Source organism: Lithobates pipiens, unplaced genomic scaffold (genome assembly GCF_037356315.1).
Source record: "Lithobates pipiens isolate NorthernLeopardFrog02 unplaced genomic scaffold, aLitPip1_a1.2 Scaffold_25, whole genome shotgun sequence".
NCBI lineage: Eukaryota > Metazoa > Chordata > Amphibia > Anura > Ranidae > Lithobates > Lithobates pipiens.
Window position 1 is genome coordinate 94,571,937 of NW_027507787.1, and position 9,216 is coordinate 94,581,152.

A 9,216-nucleotide genomic window follows, 5' to 3' on the forward strand; every position below is an offset into this window, starting at 1 on the left:
AAATCAATGGAACTCAGGTTCATAAAATTAGCCATGCATGGCATGAGCCACTAATAAAATGAATAAAATTAGACCTCCAATAATTAAAAAAATTCCCTAAAAAAAAGGGGGGGGGGATCTCATAAATCTGTAACTACCAGTAAATAAATAGCAGGAATGTGTTTAAAAATTGAAATAAAACAATTGAGGTCAAACTCCACATTATGACCTAGAGGCATTAAAGTGCGTAATTCATAAATCCAGCGAGATTCGGCCTGGCTAATCCTAATCACCTTGTTATCCCCTCTCCAGTGAGGTTTCCATATCCCTGTTCAACTGTTTGGACAAAGATATGAATTCTGGAAGGTCTTTAAACGGTTCCATAGAGGTCCTAATCTCCTCTACCATTTTATCTATCATTCTAATCTTTTTTTGTTTACGCTTTCTTAAAAAATCAAGTAATTTGAGACCTTTATCATTAAAAAAAATGAAACCACTCATCTGTGGATTCTTTATCTGAAAGCCCATCATTGATAGGAACATCCCATCGTAACCTTATAGGCACCTACTTATCTTTTATATATTTTTCATGTGTTACCATATACCACCATGCATTAATTTTCTTCTCCATTAGGTGGCCAATTTTCCTAAATGAATTTTCAATTGATCCTACATTATTAATTTCCTGTTTTTCAAAAAATTCATCTATGTCTGTAGTTCTATTATTTAAGAAACTAAAGACTTCCATGGTCTGGAGCATGCCGAAGTGAAGGGGTTGTGTACCTTCTTGAATGTCCTTGCCGCATTCAATATGTGGGAAGAACTAAAAGGAAATTATGGAAGAGATTACGAGAACATGTTCAAAATATAAAAAAAGGCTTCAATAAGCATAGTTTGTCGAGACATTATGCTAAATTTCATAATAAAGACCCCTCATCACTAATCATCTGTGGTATTCAAAAATATAAACCTCACTGGAGAGGGGATAACAAGGTGACTAGCCAGGCCGAATCTCGCTGGATTCATGAATTATGCACTTTAATTCCTCTAGGTCATAATGTGGAGTTTGACCTCAATTGTTTTATTTCTAATTTTTAAACACATTCCTGCTATTTATTTACTGGTAGTTACAGATTTATAAGATCCCCCCCCCCCTTTTTTAGGGAATATTTTTAATTATTGGAGGTCTAATTTTATTCATTTTATTAGTGGCTCATGCCATGCATGGCTAATTTTATGAACCTGAGTTCAATTTTGATTTTGATTATAAGTTTGCATTGTAGTTGATTATATGGAGAATAACTTCCTGTGACTACATTGTTTTCTTGAAGGCATCTCCATCATCATCTTTAGATCTATCATTGCAATTTGTTATTTATCCATTAGATGGCCTGCATGTTTTGTATGCAGGATGATGATGTAGTAATTGGTGCTTCTGAGATCTTAATGAGTCATCAATTATTTTACTGTTTGTTTATTTTCTTTATTTCACCACTGGGTGGCTATTATGAGGAGACCTCTATGTTAGTCATTTTTTTTTTTATCATGTAATATTATTTATGGCCACCAGATGTCGTTTTTATTCATAATAATATTATTATTGATATTAAAGCGGTTCTTCACCCTAAAGGGGAAGTTCCGCTAATCTGACCCCTCCCCCGCTCCGATGCCACAATCGGCACCTTTCAGGGGGAAGGGGGGTGCAGTTACCTGGATAATCCAGGTATCTGCACCCACTTCCGGGCAGACCGCGGCAGACCTCCGCAGACGCCCCGCCCCCCGTTGTGTTCTGGGAAACACACAGTTCCCAGGATACAGCAGGGGACCAGAAGAGATGCGCATGCGCAGTAGGGAACCGGGCAGTGAAGCCGCGATGCTTCACTTCCCGATTCCCTGACAGAGGATGGCGGTGGGGGCTCGCTCGTCATCTGCCGCCGACATCGCTGGACCCTGGGACAGGTAAGTGTGATTTTATTAAAAGTCAGCAGCTGCAATATTAGTAGCTGCTGGCTTTTAATATTTTTTTTTTTTTTTTTTTTTTCAATAGATTTTTATTGAAATAACAATGAAATATATAACAACAGCAGAACTGTGCTCAAAGTGATAGCTGACAACAATGAGTTTCACATAGATAGAGAGTAAAGCATAAGGTTTGCTAAATAAAGTCTAGAATAGTTGAGATGACTAAGGTAGGCATACAAACTGGTATACAAAGAGTATCACGAGAGATATCTGCAGGGGAACATAGCAACACTTGGGATTAAGAACCCATAATACTAACAGCTAAACAGTAGTGAAAGACCACTCGTGTCCGACACCCCAAATGGGATCACACTGTGTCGGACACCTGAAGGTTCAGACCCCCAAAAAAAAAAAGAAAAAAGAATACCATAAGCCTGCAAATAACCTATCAACTGGTCTAGGTAGGAAAAAAAAAAAAAAACCCCTTTTGCCTAAGCGAGTGAAAATAACTTGTATCAGATAATTAAAGAGCTGTTAGAGCTAAAGAAAGGCAATTGCCCTGAGAAAGTCATGTAACACATTTAGCATGGTAATGTTGTACTCTTATAGAGTATAGAAACCCAATGTTGAACCTAGATACGGTATCAAAGAGAGCACTAGATATAGAAAAAACAGTAAAGAGAAAGAAAAGATGAAGAATAGAGAGGAAAAGGAAAAGTAGAGATAGTAGGGAACAGTTGAGATAGAAGAAACTATCGCAATGGACCGCTCTCACCTGGCTCACGAACGTTGCTCAGGAGAATGAAGACACTTGGTGGTGTATCTGATCCACGGATCCCATGTCGCTGAGTGTTTATCTACCTTGTCAAGGAAAATGCTCACTATCTTTTCTTGAATCATGATCCATGATATTTTCCTTTTTACCAATCCCAAGGAAACCGTGGGCTGCTTCCAGGCCCTGGCAATGGTAAGTTTGGTACCAATGAGAATAAATCTAATGAGATGTTGTGTTAATTTCGGAACCCCCTGTAGAGGGAAATTTAGAAGGGCTATTTGAGGCGTTTTGTGGATAGGAAAGGTTGTGATCTTCCGGATAATATGGAATACCTTATTCCATAGGTTTCTAATTTTGGGGCACTCCCACCAAATGTGTATCATCGAGCCAATGTGACCACATTCGCGGAAACAGAGGGGAGAAGCGTGTGGGTATATTTTGGCTAGTCTCAGAGGAACCATATACCACCTCATAAGAACCTTTAAGTTAGCTTCAATAAGAGTTGTATTGAGTAAGCCTTTAGCTGCCGCACGAGTTGCCATGTGCCAATCGCCTAAAGACCATTGCTGCTGGAGATCATTTTCCCATTCCCGCATAAAAAGCGTTTTAGATTCTGTTTGGGCAAGCGCGCGATAAATCACAGAAATCCCCCCTCTCTGCTCCATGGTCTGGCCACCCCAAAGTTCATATTCAGTAATTGAGAGAGGAGAGCCTGAGGACAATCCTAGAGATTTGAGGAAATGAGAGATTTGTTGGAATCTGAATTTTTCCGAGACTGGCATGTGCAGTTTCCTCAGACAATGACTTAGAGAAAAAGGACCTGAGGGGGAGACTAGGTGGCCAATCCTATAAATGCCCTTGTCGAGCCACCAACGAAATGCCTTAATGTCCTGACCCGGAGGAAATAGAGGGTTCCTAAAAACGTGAGAGAGGGGCTTCCAGTTGGAGGTAATATGTGGATTTGCTTTCATGGAGTCCCAGAGAGCAATTGAGTGTGAGAGTGTAGGTGCTAGTATGGCTGGTCTGATCTTAGGTGCACACCAAAGAAGATAGTCAAGTGTAAAGTTGGGAACTGCCTGTCTTTCCATATTTACCCAATCCGGGTGAGCGATTTTTAAATAAACCGTTGATAATTGGGAGAGTTGTGCCGCCTTATAATACCAGAGAATGTTGGGGACTCCAAGACCCCCTTGATTTTTCATACGAAACATAGTTTCCTTCGATAGTCTGTGGCTTTTGGATCCCCAAATAAATTTCATAATTCTGGCCTGAAAGATACGGATACGATCCTTAGGTACCAGGATAGGTAGAGACCGAAAAAGATACAGGATACGTGGGAGAAGAGTCATTTTAACTGAATTCACCCTACCTAACCAAGATAATTTAAGTGAGTCCCAAAAGACGAGATCTTCCTCCAATTTGCGAAAAGTCGAGGGAAAGTTAGCATTGTATAATCTGTCAATGGAGGCCGTCAGGTGTATTCCTAAGTAAGGGAGGGAAGAGTCTGACCATGTGAACTTGAAGCTAGATTTTAGTCGGGAGACAAGTGATAATGGAAGGTTAATGTTAAGTGCAGAGGATTTCGCATAATTGACCTTAAGGCCCGAGAGTTCACCAAAATCATTGAGAAGTCTGCAGAGAACTGGGAGCGATGTGGTAGGATGAGTAATAAAAAGCAGAACGTCATCCGCAAACAAGGCACATTTATGAGTTTGAGGGCCACACCGAACACCTGTAATGTCTGGGTTCGCTCTAATCGCTACTGCCAGAGTCTCAATGATCATGGCAAAGAGCAGGGGCGATAAGGGGCATCCTTGTCTCGTGCCCCTGAGAATCGGGAAAGGGCTGGAATAGTAACCTTGCATCTTAATTTGGGCTTCTGGGTTTGAGTAGAGAGCATGAATGATATTCATAAATGACTCACCAAAACCCCATCTTTCCAGGGTAGAAAACAGGAAAGACCAGGAAACCGAGTCAAACGCTTTCATAAGATCAAGAGAAAGGAGGCAACCCTGTTGGGGGGGTCCCCCATCCCACTTCGATCCCAGGAGCGAAATTACGTCCACTGCCCTCCTAATCTGATCCGGTCCTTGTCTTCCCGGGATAAAGCCCACTTGGTCAGCGTGAATATAAAGACTGATGAAGTTAGAGAGTCGATTTGCTAGAAGTTTCGTTAGGATTTTAAGATCATTATTTATCAAGGATATCGGTCTATAATTAGCAACACAACTGGGATCTTTTCCCGGTTTAGGTATGACCGTAACGAAAGCTGAGTTCAGGGCTTTATCCAGGGAAGAACCAGACCGAAGGTGATTAAAGAAGCGTGCTAAGTAAGGGGCTAAGACATGAGAAAAGTGTTTATAGTAATGAACAGAGAACCCATCCGGCCCAGGAGCGGAGTTGGTCTTTAGATTTTTGATGACCCCTTCTATTTCCTCAGCCGAAATTGGCGCATCCATTTCATCCCTATGGCGACCTTTTAAATTAGGGATTTGTATCGATTGTAAAAAAGAGTGGACATCATCGGGAGATGAACAGTCAACCTTGCTACCGTAAAGAGAGAGATAAAAGTCGTGGAAAGCGGCCAAAACTTTACGGGGATTCTGAGAGGGAGACCCGTCTTTCAATCTTATCTTGGGAAGAGAAAACAGTCTGGTTTTGGGGGTTAGTCTTTTAGCAAGTAATGTGCCTAATCTGTTACTTTGATGATAGAAGCGTCCCCCTTCCCATCTGAGATCTTTTTCTGCTACAGCTGTTAGTGCAAGGTTTAGATTGGTGCGGGTAGCATTAAGCTGGACAGCAGTGAGTTTAGAGGGATGAGCTTTATTTAATTTGCTTAAGGAGGAGAATTCCTTCTCAAGCCTATCTATGTCTACTTTGCGAGCCTTGCGAAGTCTAGAGAAGATTTGAATAAAGGTACCCCTAATAGTGGCCTTATGAGCCGCCCAGAGCGACGAAGGGGAGATGTCGTCCACGTCATTGAGGTGGAAATAATCCTGTATGTGTTTCTCTATCTCAGTCACATGAACCGGGTTACTAAGTATGGAAGCATTCAGTCTCCAATGAAATCCCGATCGCGGGAGTGAGCCACCCTGGATAGAGAGAAGAACTGCGGAGTGATCCGACAAAGCAGAGTCTTTAATGATTGCCCTTTGGACCAGCGGAATATGTTGTTGGAGGACAAAAAAGTGATCAATTCTAGCGAAGGTTTGGTGAGGACTAGAATAATGAGTATAGTCCCGAGTTCTAGGATTAAGTTCCCTCCATATATCTACTAGACCATAATGAAACAGTTGTCTAGCAACTTTCAGACTCTGCTTGGTCGGACGGACCCTATCCTTTCCTGGGGGACGTGATTTGTCGACACTACAGTCGAACGCAAGGTTAGAGTCCCCACCATAAATGACAAAACCTTCTGTTATTGGGGTTAGGGTATTGAACATGGATTGAAAAAACTGCGCTTGTCCTTTATTCGGTGCATAGTAGGAAATAAGAGAATAAATTTGATCATCTATGAGAACCTTAACAAGTAGGAATCTGCCTCCAGGGTCTCTAAAAATGGAGACCTCCGAAAACTGAACCCCACGTGCAAAGAAAATACCCACCCCTTTCGTTTTATTGTCAGCGTTGGCTAAGAAAAATTTGGGAAATTTGGCATGAATGAAAGATGGTTGGTACGATTTAGGGAAGTGTGTTTCTTGAAGGAATAAGATATCAATTTTTTGGCCGTAATATTGTTGGAAATTTTTTTTACGTTTGACCGGGGAATTAAGGCCTTGGGCGTTATGAGAAGCTAGGCGTAATGAAGTGCTATTACTGGGGGGATTAGCCATGGAGCAGAGAGGTACCGAAGGCAGGAAATCTCTGTAAGCCTACCTTCGCGCTATATGCCAGATGCGAGTTCCAGAGAATCCATGAGAACCACCAAGCGTCATTTCGCGTGTCACAGGTGAGGGGGTCCACTTCTAGAGCTGCAAAAAGGGAAGAAGAGAATGGGTAAAGAGAGAGAGAATAAAAAGAAGAGATAAAAATAAAAGAAAAACAGTGGATTCGAGACGGAGGAGAGGACAGAATCCCTCCGCCCGAAGCCACCAACCACATAATCCCCCCAAAGGAGGAATGACCCATCCTAGATAAGAACACTCCACTAGGGAATCTCTCACCCAGGATAGAGTGAGTGCGCAGGAGGTACGCCCCAACCCCCACAACACTAATGAATAAGCATGCATTAAAATATAGAAAAACCGAACACCAATAATCAATTTTTAAAATACTGAAGACCAAATAACGCAAATTAAAGGCCTGAGATAAGGCCTGCACTAAGGTGTAATAATGTCCAATGGGCAAAAACCCCAAAAAAAAAAAAAAAAAAAAAAAAAAAATTTTTCAAAAAGTTTTCAACTGGCCCTGAGGCCCCTGGTCAGAGTGAACTCTGCCCAAAAAATCGTATGACAAAAATAGAAACCCGGAAGAGGAGATTCACAAAATCATGGAGGAAGTCCATCCTTTGCTTTCTTGTGCTTGGGCGAGACCCAGAGGGAAGTGAGTGGGCTAGATGGTGGTGGTCGCTTGGACATCCCAGAAGAGGAGGTCTGCATGGGTGAAGGAGGATCCGTGGGAATAAGACCCAGTTTTCGTAGCAAATGTTCCCCGTCCTGCAGTGAAGAGAAGCGATAAGGTTTACCATTAAAGTCAAATTTCAGACCAAACGGGAACATCCACCAGTATTTGATATTCTTCTGCGTCAGGATCGTTAACAAAGGCTTGAGGGAACGCCGCTTTTGAATGGTGGAGGGAGAGATATCTGCGTAAATTTGTATTTGATGACCCATTAACTGAATTTGAGGCGAGGACCGGGCCCTCTTCATAACCTCTTCCTTAACGCTGAAATAGTGAGGTTTGACTACAATATCGCGAGGGAGTCCATCCTTGCGGGGAGGGCCCAGAGCTCTATGTGCACGGTCTAATTCCAATCTGTGTGATCTTATGTCAGGTATAAGGGACTTGATAAGAGAATGCACTGCTACATGCACATCAGTGACGGACTCAGGTAGTCCTCTGACGCGAAAGTTCAGTCTGCGCGATCTATTTTCCAAATCATCAATTTTGGCGTACGCCCCTTCAAGTTGCTCATGTAATTCTTGAAATCGATCAGTATTCTGGTTCACCCGGTCAACTGTGGCGTCCAATTTGAGTTCAATATTTTCAATTCGGTTCCCCAGCATATGAAGATCAGCTTTGATATCAGAAGTGATTACAGATGCAGTCTGTGCTAGCCCTCTATCAAGCATTTCAGCAAATTTAGAAAAGAGCACTGACATGTCCTGTGCCTGAGGAGACTGGGATGGCTGAGGGATGAGCAGGGCTGCCTCCTTGTAAGATAAAGCACTCTGAATCCTGCCTGTGTGTTCCCCTCCAGGGGAAAGCCCCTGAATTTCCTCCAGCGTCTGATTAAGCAGGGAGACAGTGGTAGCCGGGGATAAAGGCCCTCCCTGGGATAAGTGTGAGATACCCTCTCCGCATACCTCCTCATGCAGTCTGTCACGCCAGGGAGATGAGCCTGAGGAGCCTGTGTGAGCCTCGTGAGGCGGCCGCTCCGCCGCCATCTTGGATTTTTCGGCCGCTCCCGGGAGTCCCTCAAAACGGGATTTTAAACCCCTCCTGACGGCCCCCGCGTACATTAAAAAGTGCCCCCGTGTCAGCGGGCACCTCCGCAGGCACTTTGGTCCCGATCCGCTGCGGTGTTCGGCCGCTAAGTGTGCGATCTGGCTGGGGCGGTGCGGAGCCCTGTGTTCAAGCGTCCATCACAGGGCGCCGCGCATGCGCACACCTAATATTTTTTTTTTAGGTGCAGAACCACTTTAAGTATTTTTTACTTGTGTATCATGTTTTTGTCTAATTTGTAATGCTATCTATTACGTTAGTAAGTTAGAGTAGTACAATGTATTTGATTACGGTAATGTTTTCATAGATATAGAAGCGCCGTTGTTTGGCTTCTGGTTGCCATGACAGCGGTGCGCACTGTATTTAAGCTCCGTCCGACACCGGTCTCCTTTACCCTTTGAAAAAGTCATGTGGATGTGACGCAACGCGTCAGGGAGGAGCCAGGTGTCACGATCGTCTCTTCCGGTCGTGGCCAAGACCGGAAGTTCCTTTGTTTACTATTTTGCGAGTGTTACTACTTAACTGTAAGTGGGGATATTGTTTGAATACATTATTTAACCACTTGCAGAACGGACCATTTTGCTGGTCAAAGACCAGACCACTTTTTGCGATTCGGCACTGCGTCGCTTTAACTGACAATTGCCCGGTCGTGCGACGTGGCTCCCAAACAAAATTGACGTCCTTTTTTTCCCACAAATAGAGCTTTCTTTTGGTGGTATTTGATCACCCCTGCAGTTTTTATTTTTTGCGCTATAAACAAAAATAGAGCGACAATTTTGAAAAAAACTCATTATTTTTTACTTTTTGTTATAATAAATATCCCCCAAAAATATATA

The 9,216-nt window shown here is 42.9% G+C and overlaps 1 protein-coding gene across 2 annotated transcripts in view; it reads left to right on the top strand.

Annotated features, from left to right (window-relative positions):
* The window catches only part of LOC143930417 (uncharacterized), a 159,507-nt gene that overhangs the window by 128,221 nt on the left and 22,070 nt on the right, over positions 1–9,216 (top strand). The window lies entirely within an intron of this gene.